The sequence below is a fragment of the Sus scrofa genome, chromosome 6 (assembly GCF_054392235.1).
Source record: "Sus scrofa isolate SSC_HxYL_T2T_F1_AM1 chromosome 6, Sscrofa_HxYL_maternal_Yorkshire_Landrace_v2.0, whole genome shotgun sequence".
NCBI lineage: Eukaryota > Metazoa > Chordata > Mammalia > Artiodactyla > Suidae > Sus > Sus scrofa.
This window is the reverse complement of record NC_139388.1, coordinates 159,590,192-159,607,160: the sequence shown is the minus strand read 5'-3', so window position 1 is coordinate 159,607,160 and position 16,969 is coordinate 159,590,192. Positions and strand designations below refer to the sequence as shown.

The following is a 16,969-nucleotide window of genomic DNA, read 5'->3' as shown; positions in this document are numbered from 1 at the left end:
AAACAGTATGAGTTGTACGAATTTGTAGATATAAAATTCTAGAAATTGAAAGCTGATCTACAATGACAGAAAGTAGATCAATTGCTATTTGAGGCGAGGGGTAGGAGGAAAGGGCAGGAGGAAAACGACAAAAGAACAAGGAGACTTTTGGAAGTGATGGATGCTGAGTTCCCTTGACTGTGGCCAGGTGTCACAGGTGTATGCCTGTGTCAAAATGTATCAGACTGTACACTTGAACTATGTACAATATATTGCATATTAATCACACCTCTATAAAGCTGCTTTTATTTGTTTACTTATTTATTTATTTTTTTAGGGCCACACCTAAGGCGAATGGAAGTTCCCAGGCTAGGGTTCGAAACAGAGCTACAGTTGCTGGGCCACACCACAATCAGAGCAACTTGGAGTACAAACCACATCTGCAACCTACACCACAGCTCATGGCAACAACAGATCCTTAATTCACTGATCGAGGCCAGGGATTGACTTAGAGCTGCCTTTAAAAGGGTATTTTCAGCACACAAGTGTGTACTGTATTTAAGGAGGGGTCAGCTTTATCTACGCCAGCTCAGTTCTGCTGTTCATGGTACCACACCCAGAGCTGGAGCTGAGGCTGCCAGGCTCAGGTCTCAGCCAACCTCTCCTTTCTTCCTTAATGTGTCTTGTGGCAGGAGGAGAGGACACGGTAACATCAGTGGGCAGCACAAGAATGCTTGGCAAGTCAGGGAGCTCAGTAAACATCTCATCATTTGGTGACATCTTGGACAACACAAAGAGGAGAAGCTTTTGTTAATGAAAGGGCTTTAATAATGTTCAGTCCTTAGCCCAACAATGATCTAGACAATTCTGATTAATGATGATGATTTTTGAACCTTGAGTCACTGAGCATCTTTCAATGGGGTCAACCAAACTAACGAGCAACAGAGACCCCAGAATATTACAGTTACCACAATAAGCATAATCACTAGATACATCAGAAATTAAAAATATCCCTGACTTGCAGGCACATCACATGAATAATGTCTAATATAGCCCCTTCTGCTTGTGAAAAACAGCCTTTGTGTCATTTGGAAATCCACTTTTACTTGGCATGTGGGAGGAGGAAGCAACTATACATGATGATAACATATTAGTAATCAGAGAAGCTAACATTTTTCTAGGATTTACCCTATGCCAGGCACTTCCTAAAGACTTCATGGGCACTTGCTCACTTGATCTACTCAAGAAACCTACTATTGCTAACATTATCCCCATCTTAGAGAAGAGGAGATAGAAGCACAAAAAGTTGAGTAACTTGACTCAAGTCGCATGGCAAGAAGCAGAGTTTTAATTATTGACATAACAGCTACCCTCTCTTTAGTACTGACTATGTGTGCAAACTTTTCCGAGCACTTTATACATTTTCTTTTTAAAAACTGATGTTAAAACCACAACCCAAGCTACTTACAGTGATCCCCAAATTACAAATGCAGGGAACTGGAGCTTTCACATACTAAGTGATTCGCTCAAGATCTCACACTGCTAATTAGCGACACAGCCAGATTTTAGCACCAGATGCATCTCATTCCACATCCAGAGACTACCCAGCAGAGAGCGTGGGTTTACATCCCCTTTGAAAAACTTCCTCTTCTTAAGACAGTAACTTCCATCCCTCAGCTCCGAGTGGCCTCCACACAGATACCAAAATGCTGAAGGGTACAAACACCTGTCTTACTTCACTTGTCCGCCAGAGAGTCTGTAATTTTTAAAACCCAGGGACTGTCATCATACTCAGAGGAAATGCGGTGCAAAGCAATCAAGTGGATTCAATTCAGCTATGGTTTGGTTTGAAGGTGATGACTCAGCAAACAGTGGAGCTGTTTTAGCAAAAAACAAAAGAGATCTCCTTGCAGATTATCTCTCCAAAGAGCATCACCTAAGAGGCACTCTTTGCACATAAAAGGAGGATCAGGACACATAACAAACACTGACTATGATCAAGGAAAACTTGTTTCCCTATAAAGTCAACTCTGTTGGCTACACTTAGACCTATAGGCGAAACAATATTAAAACATGAACTGCAAGAAATGAGAAGGGATGTGGTAACTTCTAGCAGCCCTGGGTTCATTACAAAGAGCTTCTCTCCTTTTTATCCATTCTGCGAAGGACCAGGCATTTCCTGACACCTGCTGCGCTACAGCGGAAGAGATGTGGAGCTGGAGGCACGACGCTGCCCTCCAAGAACCCACCGTCTAGCAGGGAAGACTGACATGGTCCTCGACAAGATAATTAAAACAAGTACAATGAACTCTCTTATAACCTCCATACTACATTTAGAATAAAATCCAAAGTCCTGAGCACAGCCCCAGAGCCCTAAATTTAGAGACGCATCTCCCACTATTCTCTCTACATTAACCTTCTCTCAGTCCCCCACATGCCCCAAACTCTTTCTCTTTTGCATTCGCCGTTCCCTTTCCCAGATATGACCCCCTCTCCATCCATATCCTGGCCCAGCATACACACATACACACACACACACACACACACATGCACGCACGAGCGCACGCACACAGGCTCTTGCTTTAAGCATCACCTTTTCCTGGGAGGATGGAGGAAAGATTTCCAGGGGAAGAGGCATGTCAGCTGGAATCTGAAGGAGGAGACGAGATATTTCAAAGGAGAGAGAGACAGCAAAGGTGAGGCAGAGATTTGGGCTGGAGGTGCTGACCCATGAAAAAGCAGGTGGACTGGGTGAACGGAGGGAGGTGTGGGGGTGCCAATATGTGCAGGGTGCAAGTAAGACAAAAGGGTCAGGCAAGTCCTGCTCCCAAGGGTCCATCTGTCAAGGTCAGTACCCTGCACTGGCTGTGCACACCACAGAGCCACCAGAGGGGGACCAAGGGGGGCAGAGGTGCTACAAACATTTGTTTAGAAAGAAAAAGCCTGGGGCAGTTGTATGGAGGAGAGACTAGACTTGGCCAGAGGAGGAAAGAGGGGAAGGGAAATACTTTTCAAAGTTACAATTAGTGAGGACGTGTGCATGGAATGAAAACCATCTTTGTGCCCTTGTCCCCATCTACCCACCGCAGGAACCCTCCAGGTAACCTTGTTATCCTGCTAAGTTAAGAATCCCTCCTGACATGGACTCAAGAGAACAGGGCTCCTGCAGCTCTGAATAACTTCTCCTGCAAAGTAAAAAAGCCTAAAATATTGATGTTTTTCAAAAGATAGTGGCTATCTTTGAAGATATCCATATACAGTGTATTTCAGCAAGGTACAGGGCATTGGAAAGTGCCCTGTGCATGGAGTTCCTGCTGTTGCACAACAGATCAGCAAGAGTCTCAGCAGTACCAGGACACAAGTTCAATCCCTGGTCTGGCACAGCGGGTTAAAAGGATCCTGAGCTGCGGCTCAGATCTGATCCCTGACCTGGGGGTTCCATAGTACATGGAGCAGCCAGAAAGTAAAAATAAAATAAAAAAGAAAGTGCCTCATGCAGCGCAAACAGGCTACCACAGGTGCTGCTCCAGAGACATGCGCCAACCCCTGGGTATGCTGTTGTTACCCTCATTAAAAACGGGGAGGGACGCGACAGCGGGTTTGCCTCCTGACGGCCCAGCGGCCACTGTCAAGGGAAACTATGTCTCACTGGGGGAAATGTGACCTCAGCCAGGACAGCTATGAGCGACAAGAGGACTGTGGTCTCTGCGTGGGTCTTTCTTCCACCTCTTCGTGGTACAAGTGCAACTCTGACCATAAAGAAACCATGGGCCATCGATCGACAGGGCAGCTGCGGATGTCTGGGGAGTAGAATCAATTGCCACCAAAGACTGGGCCATGTGGAGAGAAGGGATGATGGGTCTGCAGTCAGAAGTCTCAGGCCCAATGGCTGCTCGGTGACCAGCTCTGTGACCACGGTCAAGCCTTCTCCCACATCGGAGCCCATGTCTCCTTGCCTCTTGAAAGAGGCGAAGGACTGGTCTTTTGCAGGATGGTTTAAAGGAATAAGGAACATAGAGCCACATGAAAAACATCCAGTGTAGGACCAAGCGATGCTAGTCAGCAGCAGCACATTGAAGTTAGTCTGGGATGCAACAGAGAGCATCTCTCAAGCCTTCTTAGGGGGAGTCCCGCATGTGCAGAGAAGGGGGGGGTCTTGGTCAGGTTGAGCATCGGGGCACAGATGAGTGGAAAAGGTACAGGAGATTCAGGGAAAGGCCACTGATTAAAGAGTCCCCAAGAGATGCAAAAGAGAGATGAGGCCTACCCAAAGAGATCTGCCCTCTAGCAGATTAATTGGTTATTTCATCTGTCACTCGTCTCCTTGGTGGACCCGCAGGAACCACACTGTTCCCCTGCTCTAAACCCTTCCCTGGGCTGCTCAGGGACTGCAGGCAGATTCCCATGTTCACTGTACAGAAAGATGCTGCAGGTGACGCCTGCCTCATTGCCTTGCCCATGTCCGGCTTGTAGCACCCCCCTCCCAACCTCAGTGTGCCCCCCCTCCCCCATGCCTTTGTTCTTGCTTCCTTTGCTCTGGTCTTTCCAGCCCTGCCCACCTCCCACTCAGATCCTTTTTTTTTTTTTTTTAAATAAAAAAGACTCCTTTTATTTTTTTAATTTTTGAATTAAAACAACTTTTTTTTTTTAATTCTATTTTTTTTTTCTTTTTTGGCCACCCCACAGCATTTGGAGTTCCCAAGCCAGGGATCAATCTGTTTGCATCAAATAAAAATAACAATGATATAAACTTAAAAAAAAATAGTGTGTTTAAGCTGCTAGAAAGGATTCATCCCGCACGTATTTACTGAACACATACCATGTGCTGGGCACTGTTTTAGGGACAGGGACTACATCAACGTGGTCTCAGCTGTCATGCAACATGCAGTTCAGTCTGTGACAGGGAGGGGAGGCCAAGAGCAATGATTAATCTGACAGTGAAAGAAAAAAAGCCAGTCTTGCTCTTACACCTTATGTACCAGTTACCAGCAGGTGAACTGGAGGCAGAGAGCCTCTGCCTTCAAGCCTGAGTCTGTGGTTTTTGATAGTTCGTCCTGGGGCAAGTGCTTTCATCCTTCTGGGCCCTGGTTTCCGCACAGGGGTGTGATAAGGACTCAGTGAGTTCACGCGTGGAAAGCCCTTCGGACTGTGCCTGGAACTTAATGAGAACTAAAATAAATGCTAGCTAAAAATTTAATAATTACATTTGACCAAGCCCACAAGTGATTCCAGTTGCAATTTTGAAAGTTAATGCCTGAAGGTGATGCTTGATAAACAGGCAAGGTTATAGAATAAAAAACAACTCATGTTTATACATCACTTGCCATCTTCAAAACGTCTTCATACATATTCTCACTTGATAATCAAAACAAAGCTACCTGAAGTAGATAGGCAAGGCAAGAAATCTGTATTAATGTCTTAACTCATTCCCACGTCCTTAGTACTTAGCCCAGGGCCAGGTCCATATTAGGTGTGTACTAGATGTTCCTTGAATGAACAAATGCAGAGGACATAACTGAGGCAGCATCTACTAGGAAATCACCACTGTGCTTGATCCATCACAGACATCAAATTCGGAGAGTTTAGGTGATTCTCTCAAGGACACCCAACTAAGCACACCAAGGCCTGGATCTTATACCAGAAGCCACTGCTTCTTCTGCAAAGCCATCAGAAAAAGTGCCAAGAGACCCCCTTCAAATCAAGCTTCTGTCCCTTTGTCAATGAAACCCTTTCTTGCTTTTGGCACAAGGTAGCTGCTCATAGTGGGCATGAATAAGCATTAATTCATTCATTCATTCATTGTTAATCAAAACACATTCCCTCTGTGCCCACCAGGCTCCCCTGGAGTTTCATCTTTCAGCCAAGACTGTAGACATACAGCCTTGGCTGAAAAACAGTCCCCATCAACTTCCAAATCCTTCCCAGGAACCAGTCCTATAAGACCCAGGACACAAGAGGCCACCATCTGAAGGGTTTTTTTTTTTGATTCTACCAAAAGAACGATCCCAGCTCAGGACCCTTTAGCACTTCTGCATAGTGGGTTGTCACCTTCATCATCACACTTGACCTGGCTGCTGCCTACATCTCTAGGTTCACTGTCAAGGGCAGGGAGTGCTGTCTTCCTGGGAGGCCTTCTCACAAACTCTACTCTCTGCCAGAACACTCTCCATTCCCTGCCTGTGCCCATTCTTAACCAGTTGATTCCCGTCTCAGCTTAAAGGTCACGTCCTGGGGAGAGTCCACTTTCCTGGGCTTCACTGATGATGTCAGGCCCTCTCAGCTATGCTCTGTACCCCCCTCTGTTTCAAAACTCATGCAAAATGCATGTCAGGACAGCTGCATGACCAGAGCAGACAAAACTCCCTGCCTTCACAGAAACTTCCTTTCTAAGGGAATGTAGCATTTTCTCCCAGAGCTCTCATCACAACTGCAATGACTGTTCCAATGGTCAGTAGCTGGACATCTCATACTCAGTTGGAAGGTGTTTAAGAATATGGACCTGGGAGTTCCCGATGTGGCTCAGCAGAAAACCAACCCAACGAGTATCCATGAGGTTATGGGTTCGTTCCCTGGCCTCGCTCAGTGAGTTAAGGAACCGGTGTTACCGTGTGCTGTGATGTAGGTGGCAGATGCAGCTCAGATCCCACATGGCTGTGGCTATGGTGTAGGCCAGCAGCTATAGCTCCAATTCGACCCCTAGCCTGGGAACTTCCAATTGCCACAGGTGCAGCCCTAAACACACACACACACACACACACACACACACAAACACACACACACACACAAAACTGAATAGGGACCTGACCTTATGTTCACCACTAAATCTGTAGAACCTAGTACAGAATCTGAAACCTCAATAGGAACAATAGCTCTCTGAAAGTCCACAGTGTGGATGAAAGATAAAGGCATGAATGAATGCAGTTGAAATTTACAAAGCGTCTTACACAGACTGATTTAAAAAATAGGTCAAGGAAGAGGAAGGCATTCTGGCTGCCATTCTCCGCCATCTTTAAGGATTCCCTCGATCGCTGATGTGCGGGACTCATATTTCTGCCAAGCAGAGGTATTTCAGAGCAAGGTAGTAATTATCTCCCCCAATACTCCTATAAATAGTTTTAGGCAGCCCTCCACCCCATCCTTGTTTCATTGCTCAGTTTCTGGGCTGGATTTGAAAGGCAGACTTTTTTTTTTAAGCCTTGGCAATTTGGAGGTTCTAGTTGGCTTAAAGAGACTGTGCTTGCAGTTGCGAAAAAATACATTTTGCATACACACACAAAAAAAAAAAAAACACAAGAGGGTCAGGCTGAATCCTTTGAAAATGTGGCCTTACATCTTTTTACTTTATTTTCCTGAATTTTTGATGAGGACAGATTTTTGTTGATGTGCTGCCCATTGAAATAGCACACTGGAATTTGGCAGTTCCACATGGAAACGCTTTGAAATGCAAAGAGGGGCCAGGCCTCTAACTAGGATCCCTTTACCTGTCTTCACTCAGGAAGAAGAGAAAATGTACTGTGGAATTAACCACTGAATTACCAAATGAATTAGATTACAAACTGGAGGATGATGGAGAGGGTTCATTCATTGAAATACTAATTCTGAATCACAGGCATCAAAAAAAAAAAAAAAGGTGTAATAGCTACGTCCTCCACTTAGATAAGCACTTTACAGTTTAGAAGAGCTTTTCTTAAAAAAATAAAAACAAAAACAAAAACAAACAAACCAAAAACAACTCCATTTATTACTCCATATGATCCTCACTGAAAACCTATGGTTAAGTTATCACACTGGCACCAATTATCTACTAAAGTGATTCCTCACTTTAGTAAGTTCAGAGGGACCCTGCTGTTTTCGGGCTAAAGTCCAAAGTCAAGGCTCGCCACATACGGACTTAATCCAGCGTCACAGCTCTGTCTTCTGTCATTCATTCTGTCCCAGTGATGAACACACAGGCACAGCCCTTGCTTACCAAGCTCATTTAGTACAAGAGACGATAGAGGGACAATCAATTCGAGCAAATGTGTGCTAGGATGTCCCCAAATACGGTCTCCTGAAGGAAAGAGAGTTTCAGCTGACACGTGTTAGTTAGGTGGATGACATGTGTGGGAGCAGGTTGGCGTGGTAACCCAGAGATGGATGCAGGCAGAGGAAACTGACTACAGAGCAGTGCAATAAAGAACATACCCGCCCCCCCATCAACCCCAACCACACAGAATAACTTCCAGTCCGTTGTTCACACCTCTGAGGTCTGGGGCAATCTGACAGAAAGCTCCCTTCATTCTCTCTCCGCCCGACAAACTCTTCTTACCCCTCCAAGTGCCCTCCCCCTGTCATCTCTCTCTCTGCTTCCCTATCATGCTTTGGCTGGACATTTGTCTCTATCCTGCTGGGCTGTAAGCTTCCTGAGGGCAAGGAAAGTGAAGTGTGGGGCTGGATACAGCAGGTGGGTGAGCTCAACAGGGATCCACTGCCTGGGACGGTGAGCAAGGGGCCTGGGTGAGAGGGGAACCAGGCAGCCCTGAGACTGGATGTCGCCCTGCTGCCCACATGACTGCTCTCAATGGCAGAGGGAGTGGCAGAGGGAGCTAGAAAACCAACTGGGCCAGGTTTTAAGCTAAACTGATCAAGCATAAATTGACCAGTGGGGATCCTTGTAAAATCCCCACCTGAGAGCAGTTCATCCATGGAAAAGCTTACTGCATTCCATGGCCTTGGTGTCAGACTGCATGGTCTCCATTCCAACCCAAGCTCATAGCTGCACATTTTTCATCTTCTCTCTCAGTGACTATTTCCTTGAGAGACATGACCCAACCTGTTCTAGTTCTAGAAAACCGGTGAGGGCAAGGAGGCATGCCTTGCTGGATTTGGCTCAAACTTTTCTTAGAGCAATGCTCTAAAGAAACAAATGGCAGAATTTTTTTTTTCCAAATTAAATAATACCCAGAACCCCACCCCCCCCCAAATTAAAAACAAAACAAAACATTAAGACGGTTCTTATGAAATGGAAGTGGGGGGCACTGGGTGCCACTGATTCAGGCTCGCCCTTGACTTTCCACTCCTGAGGCACCTCCACAGACCTAAGGATCCACAGAACAAGCAATGGAAATACGAGTCTAGAGAAACACCAAGTACCACTACCAGTGGTTCGAGGAGGTTAGAATTTCATCTAAAGGGAAAGGGAAAGACCTAGATCTGGGGCCAACAGAGTTCTTGATTCCAGACCTGGGCACTTATTTGATGACGTGATTGCAGCAAAGTCATTTCAGTTTCGGTCTTTGTACAGTGGGGATCCTAACGAAGGCTTGGATGGAATTGTCCCCAGGGCTGGAAAAAATGTATGCAAATTATTTCACAGAACAGGCAAGCAACAAATGTAAGCTGAATTAGCAACTGTGAGTAGGGTTGATGTGCTGTTTCTGATTTTGCCATTGACTTTTATCGAAGCTCTCTTTTATTTGTTGTGATCTGAGACATGCCTAGAAGGCTCTGAAAAATGGCAACCATTCTCCACCCTCCACCCTCGTTAAAATACAAATGGCAACACTTAGTTTTAAAGAGCTGGGGGAAAAAAAAAGGCTGCAATAATTTCCCAGATGAGCCTCTCACCTTTGGAAAAGAAAGCTGCTTTGTGGGAAATTAAAGCCCACCCATTAGAGGGTGTTGATGGAATCTCAGAGAATGGGACCCCTTTCTGAAGGCATGGGTTCCCTTGTGTAGCCTCATTCATTCATTCATTTATCTTTTTGCCTTTTCTGGGGCCGTTCCCTCCGCATATGGAGGTTCCCAGGCTAGGGGTCGAATCGGAGCTATAGCCACTGGCCTACACCAGAGCCACAGCAATGCGGGATCCGAACTGCGTCTGCAACCTACACCACAGCTCACAGCAACGCTGGATCCTTAACCCACTGAGCAAGGCTAGGGATCGAACCCGCAACCTCACGGTTCCTTGTCAGATTCGTTAACCACTGAGCCACCACGGGAATTCCTGCAGTCTCTTATTATTACAGAGTTCCTCAGTTATCATAAAGGATGAGGGGAAATGCCCCCTGCACCCAACATAAAGGAGAATTTGTGGGACCATCTGATAAGAGAAAGGGTCCCTCATGAGCCCTGGAAACCAAAAACCTCCCACAAAATTGGATTTCCTGGCACTTTGCCCTCATTAGCTACCCGCTGGTTCAGCTAACATCACTCATTACTCTTTCCAACAAATATTTATTGTGCACTTTCAATGTGCTAATAAGCAGGGAACACAGGGAACTTCTCGTCCTCTCTGAGCTGAATTCAGAGGCAAGCAGAGGGTGAGGTACAAAGTTCTCCCCGCTAGACCCCCCCAAAGTCAGAGACTTAACTCACCTGGAAACAGAACTAAGAGTGATGGATCACCTACCACGTGTCAGAGACTGAAGGTGTATCAGTACTTCATCTCGCCCAATTTTCTAATAACCAAGGCTGCATCTCAAAAGAGTCAAAGGTCTCAAAGTCTCCTAAGAGTTCAAGGTCACACAGCTAGTGAAGCCGCTGCCTGGTCTCAAAGTCAATGCTATTTCAGTACAACCTGGGTCTCAGGCACATGGGCTTAACAAACCCTCATTTCGTTAATATGTTCAACGTCTCCAAGTACATTCTCATGGCGCCGACTGAATGAGGGCGGCAACGTGCACGTGCATTTAGAAACCGCATGCCTTTACCGGCTCTTCTCCCCCTCGCTCTCTTGTTAATGCTCCCTCCAATACCGATTCACTTTATCCTTTTCAACGAGCATTTATCCAATTTAAAGTCCATGAAAAAGAATGCATATTTTTCAACAAGTTTACATTCAGCGCTGCAAACGTGCTTAGGTGCTATTTAGTGCTGATGGTGCCGGAGCACGCACCACATTTGAATGTGCCTTTAATTGAAGTCCAAAGGGGTTAGCGGGGACCTGGTAATTTAGGTAACTAAGAGCTTGTTAGAAAGGCTTTGGGGGAAAGACGGAGGGAGGGGAAGGCCGGGAGGCAGGGAAAGAGGAGGAAGGAGAGGGAAAGGAAGGGGTGCTGAGCAAACAGAACGAAAGACATGCGGGAGTTCCCATCGTGGCGCAGTGGTTAACGAATCTGACTAGGAACCATGAGGTTGCGGGTTCGGTCCCTGCCCTTGCTCAGTGGGTTAACGATCTGGCGTTGCTGTGAACTGTGGTGTAGGTTGCAGACGCGGCTCGGATCCCGCGTTGCTGTGGGGACACAGGAGGCCATCTTCGTCACCACCCTCCTCTCCATCCTAGAGGATGGAACACGGTCTCCACCTACCAGAGAGCACCCAACTGGGAAGTCCAATGACCACTACTAGTCCAAGGACCTAGGCTCTGTTACGGCTCTGCCAATTCCTAGCTCCGACTGCCTCACTGGTAAGTTCTGCATCATGGGAACAATCTAATGTTCTCTGAAAAAGGGCAGAGTCTCCACCACCAAGGGGGTTATTTTCACCTCTCCTCTGTATTTCAGTGAATCTTTCAGGACCCAGGCCTGTCCCCTCCCATCTGTCATCCCTCTTACTGGACCAGACAAATAAGTGCCATCACGGGCCAGGCTGTGGCTCATGGCTCTTCCTTTCCCGCAGAGAACTGCACTGCAGCTCAGATCTGACTTTCAGTTTCTCCTGCTTCTAAAGCCACATGCGAAAGTCTAAGAGTCTCTTGGTTCTGCTGCTGCCCTGTGTCTACTGATCAGAGCCGAGTCCCAAGCAAGGAGCTGTATCAAGAGGGTGTGTGTAGAAAAAGGGAAATGCATAGGTGTTGAGGTCAGGAAGACCTGGGATTAATTAAATGTTCCTTCAGCCCCTCTGAGGTTCCTGCGTCCGATGGGGCATCTTAACAAACAGGCGTCATGATGTGTGCACAACGTATGACACATATCGAGCACGCTAAGGAGAGCCATACTTTTTTATAATTAACAAGTATTCTTTGCTCTAACATTGTGGGGTTGTACTTGATGACACTTAGAACTCTTCGTTCATGAGCTGCTCCCAAAGGAAGAGCAGAAAAAATGTGAATGTCTTTTTACAAAATAATAGTTTAATGAATTAAACTTCTAGCCTCTCTCTTTCCAAAAGGAGTTTAACCTGCCTTTGCTGGATATTTATTTCTTCTGGCAAGGCTGCCAGTCTTGGGATGGACTATGTATATCTATCTTAAAGGATTTCATTCTTAAAAGTTTAATAAAGCCACAGCTCAAAACAAATTGATGGCTGATCTCTCAGGTCACATGCAAAGTGCCCATGAAGGTCAAAGACCTTGAAATAGCACATGACCTTCTCCGACACCAAGCTGGGAAAATATTTCCTTGTCTTACTTTGAGTTGCCCTAAGGGAGGCCCTGAAATAAGGATTCCTGTGCAGGTAACTGACTTGGGGAGGCAAGAAACACTCTGAGGGGAAGGAAAGGTGACGCAGGAAGGGAAGGCAGCCAATAGAAAGCGCATTATTAGATCACATGCCAATAAACTCTGCAAAAGAGTAAAACACACCACCTCAATTATCCCACTCAAAGGGTGAAGAAGCCAGGGGTATTTAAAGATTGTTCCAGGGCTTCAAGGGATGTCAGCAATGCTGATCAGCAGAGTGGCCTTCCTCAGTTCCAGACAAGTCAGCAGAGCAAGGCAGCTCTGGACCCGGCCCTGGACTGGCAGAGGACAGTAGATATGGTGGGGGCCAGGAGCATCTGCCCCCCTTCCTAACAAAGGTTCTTGTCTAAGAGCCATGGATCACAACGTTCCCTTGGGCGAGATCAACAGCCTTCTGACCTTCTCACCTGGGCCACCTCTTCTTATCCTGCAACAGCCATCTCCTTAGGCATCTCATCTTCATAGACATACTTTCTTCCACATCACCTATGTTCAGCATCATACTAAAGCCATCTGCACCTCGAACACCCCTACAGCTGCAGCACCCAGGATAGAAACCAGAACATGATAAATGCAAGGCACACGCTGGTTATGAGGAAGAGTTCCCTGGGGGTTAAAGGTTAAGGATCTGGTGGTGTCACTGCTGTGCTCAGGTCACTGCTGTGGCATCAGCTCCATCCCTGGCCCTAGGAGCTTCTGTATACCATGGGTGTAGCCCAAAAACCTCCAAACCCAAAAAACAAAACACACACACAAAACAAAAATAAGGACTCCACGCCGACCCTAGAGCTCTTTAAAGAAATGTTCTCTTACAAGTGATGCTATGCTACTGCGTGTTGTTTTTCTAGTCTTCATGATTTCCTCATTTACTGATTTCTCTCCCCATTTTACAGATGAGCAAACTGAGGCCTGGAGGAGTTAAGACCTCAAGACGGAGAACTCGAATGTGGCAAGATTGAGATTCAAACCTAGGGTCGTTTGACCCCAAAGACACATCCTCACCCTTGAGGACCATGGCAGGAGTGCTGAGGCAAGGCTACAAGGCATCTTGAGTCCAATGTAGCCTTTGGGGACATGTGCACAGTATCACAGGGTCCCTGGGGCCACGTGGGGAACACAGCTCCATGTGCTAGTTCCTCCTAGAAACGGTGAGCTCCAGATGGCAGCGCCTTTCAGAATTACCCTCTTGTGCCCAGTTACATGGCACAGGGCCTGGCACAGACTGGGTGTCCCCTAAGGGTGAACTGGACAGAGCAAGTTGTGCAGTGACTCGAAGGTAAAGGGCAGAGTGAATGGAGGGGTTGCAGCAGGATGAGCCAGGTCCGCAAGGAAGCGAGGAAATAGCATTATTTCTTTAGTTGTCCCTGGATTGACTGGCGTTTACTGAACACCACTATCTTCAAGCAAAGTTTGGAAAACCCAAACCATATGCTTTAAACACATTGTGTTTTTTCTCCCCCCTGCTTCAACGTGTGTTCTCCTTCTGCAAAGACAGTTAAATGAATTGGGGGACGTTCATAATGCAAACTGGGTAGTTAAAAGCTTTTACTGAAAACTGTGCCCGCATGTGGCTGCCATCAATAACGCCCTTTACCTCATCACAAGGAAAGATGGGTGCCTGGTGGTCAGCTTCAATTCCCCACCATACCTTTGTTTTGTGAGCTATGGGGACCCCTCCATAATATAGCTCACATCTCCCGTCACTGAGCTGAACAGATCTGACAGGTAACATTTGGCCGCTGCATTTGACCTTAATCTGCTCTTGAACTCTGGACTACTGTTACTGGATAACCAGCAATGGCAAAGTGGGGGAAACTGGGGAGCATAACGCTAAGTGCACAACACACCGCCCTCTTACCTTCGTTGAACTCAATGTCTTACCATTGTTCCTCTTCCCTGTCCCAACACCAGCATCCTCTACCTTCCCCTCGGGCACACACAGGCACTCCCTCAAGCTACTTGGTCGACTGATACAAACGGAACACAATTTTATAGGAAAAGGTCTTTAAATGATTATAGAAAAGCCACACACAGCTTGGACTAAAGAGCCCTAAATTGAAATCTCACTTGAGCTCCTTACAGATTGTGTGACCTTAGCCCAATGAATTAACCTCTTTAAGCCTTGGTTCCCTCATTAAGAAAGCTGCGATAACAATGGCTAACTTCTAGGATTATTGTGAAGATTAAATGGGAAAGGAGAAAAAAAATGTCTGAACCAATGCTTAAAAACTTGACCTGTGGGAAGCTGCTCTCATTAGCACTGGTATTAATATTAATAAGCATTGTGTTGCCAGAGTCATCGTTATTGTGTGATTTAAAGACATGCGATTTCCATTAATATTTTAGGGGATAATGTCTAGGGCTCTAATTTGAAAGCATATCCCAAATCAGACTTGAAAAGGACAGTAACATAGGAGAGTCATTTCAGATTCTCCTGCCATAAAACTCTTGAAAATACACTGTTGGAATGAATAAAGATAAAGCTTGAAAATAATAAATAGAACATTCCAGCCTGTGTCCTGGGAGGTAAAGTCAGCAGGAGCTAGCCTACCCCACGTGTTGGGGGGCATGGAGATTAAGGGATTGTGGTTTCCTGGTAAATGTTATAAGAGCCTTGTGTCTGGCAGACCACTGTGTCTCATCAGCAGTATACCAAAGGCCTCATTCATCAACTTGCCATCTCCAAAAACAATCTGCATTTCGAGAAACCATGCAAGAAATATGGCACCTAAGCACACACGCACACACACGTATACACACGCAGACAAGAGTTTGTCTCAAACCAACAGGCTTCTCAGTAAATTTGATGAAAACACCATGCAGTTGCAATCACATTCACTGGGTTTCAAAAAGAGGGCAAAGGAGGCATAGTTACCTTTTAGCAGGCACCAGGTCTAATTACTGAGAGAAAACACTTAAAATGTAAAAGTGGGGCCAAATGAAATTGTTTTCACTGTCTGTACCTATATATGCCAATGATACGTTTTGCTACCAACCCATTAAAGTTAAAACATCAATCTTCATCATATCAATTTCATAACATTAGACGCTGCCACTCTAATCTGGTATCGATAAGAAGGAACAGGGCCTGGAATTTTACACCTGGGCGCATTTCATTTTGTTTCTCTTCAGTGACAGAATTCAATATGACACAGCTCAGCGTGACAGCATCAGGCTGGGACTGTCACCTTAGGGGCTTATACATCTTTAAAATTCTTACAAAAGTGAAATTGACTGACAGCGAAGCAAAATGACGCTTTTAACTTGAGTTGGAAGATCAGAAAAGTCAATGAAAACACTCAGAGTTCGTTTAGACTCTTCAGTGAGGGAGCTTTTGGAGGAAAGAGCTGGAGCTTCTCAAGTTCTCAAGTGCGTGAGTGGCGGGGGCTACACTCAACTATTTAATAAAGGAAGATTTTTCTCTTCTCATTTTATCAGATATCACATGATGCGTAGGAAAGAGTAAGAGGTACCCATTCAAATCCTCCTTTCCATTTTGTAGATGGATGACCTAGGGGGGCATCATTTAATCACTGGATGTTTCCATCTGCAAACTGGTGCTACAGAAATACTCCAAAGTTCTGCGCAAACATCCAATCAGAAATGTTATAGGAGTTCCTGTTGTGGCTCAGTGGTAACAAACCCAACTAGGATCCAGGACGACGAAAGTCCCATCTCTGGCCTTGCTCAGTGGGTTAAGGATCTGGCATTGGCGTGAGCTGTGGTGTAAGGTTGCAGAAAAGGCTCGATGTGGTGTTGCTGTGGCTGTAGTGCAGGCTGGCAGCTGTAGCTCTGATTCGATCCCTAGCCTGGAAACTTCCATATACCACATGTGTGGCTCTAAACAGCAAAAAAAAAAAAAAGAGAGAAAGAGAGAGAGAGAGAGAAAGAGAGAGAGAAAGAAAGAAAGAGAGAGAAGAAGGAAGGAAAGAAGGAAGGAAGGAAGGAAGGAAGGGAGGGATTCTGTATGTGGCCCTACATCCTTCCCCAGGGCTCCACTGGTCGGGGCAAGCTTTGTTCACCATACCCAGCCCTTGGCTTGCAGCCCCAGGCCAAGCCTGCTCCCAGCTTAGGAGGGCCCTCTTGGACCCAGAAGCAGACCCTGGTGGTGGTAAAGCTAGATGGGGGCAGCAGCAGCTCCTTGGGGATGGGATCCAGCCTTTGGAGAGGCTGGGCTTCCCGTTGGTGGGGATGAAGGGGCTGCAGGCACCAGTGGGCATCCTTGCTGAACACTCCAGCGACCTGCAGAGGAAGCCCTGCCACCAAGCGCTCATCATCTACCTGAGCTCCGGTTCCCTGGAGGCCATGGTCTGGGACAACCTCACTGTGGTCCACACCTCTGGGGCTACAATGCAACACACCAGCTAGGATGAGGTGTGCCGCCACCGCCCCCCCCCCCCACCTCCAGCACCATCTGGAGAGACTACCGCATTCACATCAGCACCACACTCTCCAGCCACTCTGGGGAGGGTGCCAGAGAGATAGCCACCTGTCCTTCCAGACCAGTGAGCTGGTAGTTCCTAAACTCATGTTTCCTACTTTACAGCATCCTGCATCCTCTCATAAAGTCATGGAGTTGCAGGAATGCCTGGTCTATCCCCTTATTTTTC

The 16,969-nt window shown here is 46.4% G+C and overlaps 1 protein-coding gene and 2 long non-coding RNA genes across 53 annotated transcripts in view; 1 reads left to right on the top strand and 2 right to left on the bottom strand.

Annotated features, from left to right (window-relative positions):
• Positions 1–16,969, bottom strand: part of DAB1 (DAB adaptor protein 1) — a 1,225,890-nt gene that overhangs the window by 200,734 nt on the left and 1,008,187 nt on the right.
• Positions 1–16,969, top strand: part of LOC146402940 (uncharacterized) — a 39,891-nt gene that overhangs the window by 15,282 nt on the left and 7,640 nt on the right. The gene's annotated exons all lie outside the window — the stretch shown is intronic.
• LOC146402941 (uncharacterized) lies at positions 7,334–16,602 on the bottom strand. Its single transcript, XR_014808194.1, has 2 exons — positions 11,204–16,602; positions 7,334–9,832 (listed from the first exon to the last, which is right to left on the bottom strand). It is a non-coding gene; the product is annotated as an uncharacterized LOC146402941 (long non-coding RNA).